Source organism: Tupaia chinensis, unplaced genomic scaffold (genome assembly GCF_000334495.1).
Source record: "Tupaia chinensis unplaced genomic scaffold, TupChi_1.0 Scaffold139593_1, whole genome shotgun sequence".
NCBI lineage: Eukaryota > Metazoa > Chordata > Mammalia > Scandentia > Tupaiidae > Tupaia > Tupaia belangeri.
Genome location: NW_006199476.1, coordinates 132,936 through 137,673, shown reverse-complemented (window position 1 = coordinate 137,673; position 4,738 = coordinate 132,936). Strand labels below are relative to the sequence as shown.

The 4,738-nt window shown below is 48.8% G+C and overlaps 1 pseudogene; it reads right to left on the bottom strand.

The window, feature by feature from the left end:
* Positions 1-2,779, bottom strand: part of LOC102478539 (uncharacterized) — a 5,353-nt pseudogene extending 2,574 nt beyond the window's left edge.
* Positions 2,780-4,738: the final 1,959 nt, after the last annotated feature.

Genomic DNA, 4,738 nt, shown 5'->3' with positions numbered 1-4,738 from the left:
GTCCCGGACCCGGTGGCTTAAAACTCACGCCAGGCGCGTGTGCGTGCGTGCCCAAGATCCCGAGAGGAGAATGGAGGAGAAGGGATTGCGGCGTGACCATCCCCCCTGGGGGGTGATTTCTCGCTTTCTGTCTCTATGTCTCTCTCTGTCTGTCTGGCGAGCGCACGCGCCCTACAGTGAAAATCTCTCAAAAAAAGAAAAATAGTAGGCGAGTGTTGGAAGCCCTGAGGAAGCCGAGTCCAACTTAATTGTCCTGTGATCCCAGTGTCCGGGTCCCTCCATTCAAAGGCAAATATATTCTGGCCGGAGGGGTGCAGTCACAGGCAGAAGAAAGCATCCTTTAAGTCTAAGACAGTATACCAGTCCCGTTCTGGAGGTAGAGAACTTAGCAGGTTATATGGATTAGGCACTATGGGATGGATGTCCTGTACCCACTTATTGACCTCCCGCAAGTCTTGCACAAGATGATAGTCACTTGAGCCAGATTTTTTTACGGGCAGCAAGGGGGTATTCCAAGGTGACTGGCATTTTTCTAGAATACCCAGGTGTAGGAGGCATTGTATATGAGGTCTGATAACTTCTCAGGCTTCTTTGGTCTTAGGGTATTGGCATAGTGCCACAGGGGTAGCTGTAGCTTTTAGTTCTATCAGTATTGGGGGCCTGTTGGTGGCTAACTCCATTCCAGCTGTCTCAGCCCAGGCTTTAGGATATTTTTGCAGCCAATCATGAAGGGGGCCAGTGTTACTATCTTGACTTTCGAAAAGCCGGTGTTCATCTTGTAAGCGTACAGCTAGGACCAATGTCTGCACATCCGGAGTAACCTTTGGACCCCGTGGGGTAAAATTAATCTGTGTCCCCATTTTGGTAAGTAAGTCTCTCCCAAGGAGGGGCACTGGACATTCAGAAATGACCAAAAAGGAGTGGGTCACTAGGCCTCTTCCGAAGTCTACTGTTCTATTGGTGGTTCATGGATACTCCTGATGCCCAGTTGCCCCTATGACCCAAGATTTTTTCTTGGAAAGTGGCCCCAACGGTGCCTTTTTGCTTGGAAAGTGGCCCCAACGGGGCCAGTAACACTGAGTGTTGGGCCCCAGTGTTGGCTAAAAGTTAATCTGCTTCCCCTCCACTTTTAGAGTTACCCTAGGCTCAGGGAGGGTCGCCGAGCCCCGTCCCCCCTAGTCTGAGTCCTCGTGCAGGGCAAGTACTTCGGCTGGAGGGGGCGGCTGCACTTTGTTTTTTATTGGCCCTTTTAGGTCAGTCTTTTGCCCAAAGTCCTTTTTCTTTACAATAAGCACACTGGTCCTTGTCTAGTGGGATACGACCAGGCTTTGGTCCCTTGTTGGGGCCCCATTCTTGTCCCCTTTCTCGCACTACAGTGGCCAGGATCCAAGCTAGGTTTTTTTTCTTGTCTTTTTTCCTTTTTACTCTCTCTTTCCTCCCTTTCTTTTTCCCACCTCTGTTCTCTTTCTTCTGTTTCTCTTTTATAATATACTTTTTCTGCTTCTTTAACTAAGTCTTGTAAAGAAAGATCCTGCAACCCATCGAGTCTCTGGAGTTTTTTCTTAATATCTGACGCTGATTGTCCAATGAAGGCCATAGCTACAGAGGCTCTCTGTCCCTCAGAAGCAGGGTCAAAAGGGGTAAACCGCCTGAATGCCTCCATGAGACACTCAAGAAACACTGATGGGGGTTCTGTAGCCACCTGCATAAACTCTCTTACCTTAGCCAAATTAGTGGGGTGCCTGGCAGCCCCACAGAGGCCAGCCACTAGAGCCTGGTGATAGATTGTCAGTCGCTCCATACCTTCTGCCATATTGCAGTCTCAGTTGAGTCAAGAGAGAGGAAAAGCAGCCTCAATAAGGTTAGGAAGCTGAGTGGAACCTCTGTCAGCCCCGAGGATATTTTTTCTTGCTTCAAGTAAGATCTTCTCTCTCTCTTCAGTGGTGAAAAGAGTCTGCAGGAGTTGCTGGCAGTCATGCCATGTTGGCTGATGAGAGAACATTAGGGACTCTACCCGACTGATTACGCACTGGGGGTCCTCAGAGAAAGGGGGGTGATTAGTTTTCCAGTTGTAAAGGTCAGAGAAAGAAAAGGGCCAATATGGGAGAGGCTGTAGGGGAGGCAGCCCCTCGTCGGTAGGCGGAGGTGGGGGCCCATAGGCCCGTAAGGGCAGTACCACAGTGGTATCAGGAGACGGGAGTGCGCAACGTTGACTCCTAGTGCCCTGAGCAGGCCCTAGGAGGGCACCCTCAGAGGGGGCGGAAGGACCAGGTCCAATGTTAGGTGGCATTCTGGGGTCTCTGCACCTTTCTTCACCTAGCAGAAGGGACGGGGTATATGGGGGAGGGGTGTCTAGGAGAAGAAGGTCTTGGGTCTCTGGATAGATTTGCGTGGGACGTTTGGAGAGGTCTATACCCTCCGGAGGGTTGGGGGACTGGGCCACCAGGACCTGAGGGGGGTTTGGATGGGGACTGGGCAACCATGGTTGAACCCACAAAGGTGGGTTTTGAATCAGATCTTGCCAAACGATGATGTACGGTTGCTGGTCCAGATGACTTCCTGGTCCCTTCTGAAATACAATGTCTTTAATGGAAAGGATAGCATTAAGGTCAAACGTGCCTTCGGGTGCCCACCCGACACCAAAGGTGGGCCACTCAGAGTCACAAAACGTCTGCCAGAGTCCCTTTTTAATTTCTACAGACAGGTCGCAACCTCTTCCTTTTACTTCAGTCCAGTGTTTGAAAGTCAAATTTAAAGGAGTCACCACATTCTGTCCCATCGTCAACGGATAGGTTAAGAGTACAGACAACAGAACAAAGAACAGGACAAGACAAACAGAAAGTAACTTACTGATTTTTGTTTTCCGCAATCTTAGGACAGATTCAGATGGGGGAAGACCATGGGGACTTTGGGCCAAAATATGTACCCAATCTGCACCCTTACCGTACGAGATGATCAGGCATCCCTGATCCTCCTTTGCCCTTAGGGCGTCCCTCAGGGCTGCAGCCTGTGGTTCTCCAGGCACATCTGCCAACCACAGTTTGACTATTTTACAATAGGCCAAACGGCTGTGCAACCTGAAACAGACTATTTGGTACCACACCGAAACAGACAAGTAAGTCGACAAACAAACGGGGTTTTTAGGCTTACTTCCAAGGCCGACGTAGATGATCAGTAGCTGCGATATCCCGGATGACCCCCCCAATGAAAGGTCACCAGCCTCCTGGCTCAGCGCGCTTTCTGTCCAGAGGATACACGACCCCCAATCAACCACAAGAGTCGGTTCTTGAGGCAAAATGCAAGAGGTTTATTTTTCCAGCCGGCTGGGGTCCAAGTAAACACCTCACTCCGCAGGCCCATGCAAGGACCCCATTTCTAGGGTTATAGGTATTTTTATAGGCAGGAGAAGGTATGCGGAAGTTTAACGGGTAACTTTGTTCATACGAGGAAGAGCAGAAGCTCTTGTGATACAGGTGCATGGGTTGTCTTTCTAGTTTTTTTAGGTCCACATTCCTCTTGTTCAGTTCCTGGAGGTTTGCATAATTAAATCTGTCTCAGGGCAGTTTATTACAAGGGCGTTTACCTGGCCATAGTACAGAAGTGAAAGGACAAAAGGTTAAATTTTTTACAGAACAGAAAAAAAGCCAGTTTAAATTTATTCTTACAGGGTCATCTCTGACCCACAGCACACTTCCAGTCTTCCCAGATCCAGGCTCCACCAGGTAGATAGAAATTTTCTGTGGTATTTTTTCATTTTTTTTTACATTGGAGCCCATCTATTCTATTGATAATTCCTAGCTCTGCCTCTCTTCACATACTGTCCTTCCAGGCTGCAGGCACTAGGACCACCTAGAAGCCTCTTCAGCAATGGACTCTGAAAGAAAGTCATCTCTGACCCCCACCCCACTTCCAGTCTTCCCAGTCCCAGACACCACCTCCTTGGTAGGTAGATAGAAATTTTCCGTGGCTTTTTTTGCCTTTTCTTTACCCTTGTATTCCATCTATTCTATTGCTAATTACTATTTCTGCCTCTCTTCACAGAATGTCCTTCCATGTCACAGTCACCAGGGCCAACTAGAAGCCTCTGATCAGCAAAAGACTCTTAGGAAGGGTCATCTCTGTCCCCTACCTGACTTCCAGTCTCCCTATTCCCAGACTCAACCTCCTTGGTAGGTAGATAGAAATTTTCAATGGCTATTTTTCCTTATTTTCCCTTGGAGCCCATCTATTCTTTTGCTAATTCCAACGTGTGCCTCTTTTCATAGACTGTCCTACCAGGTTGCAGGCACCAGGGCCAACTAGAAACCTCTGTTCAGGAAGGAATTCTGAGGGAGGGTCATCTGTGACCCCCACCCCTCTTCCAGTCTCCGAATCCCCAGACTCCACCTCCTTGGCAGGTACATAGAAATTTTCTGTGGCTTTTTTTTACTTATTTTCCCTTGAAGCCCATCTATTCCATTGCTTATTCCTATCTCTGCCTCTCTTCACAGACTGTCCTTCCAGCTGCAGGCATCAGGACCAACTAGAAGCTACTGGTCAGCAAGAAACTCTGAGAAAGGGTCATCTCTGATACCCTCCCACTACTAGTCTTCCCAGCCCCAGACTCCACCTCCCTTGTAGGTAGATAGGTATTATCTGTGGCTTTTTGTCTCTTTTCCCTTGGATCCCATCTATTCTATTACTAATTCCTAGCTCTGCCTCCCATCACTCACTGTCCTTCCAGAATGCAGGCACCAGG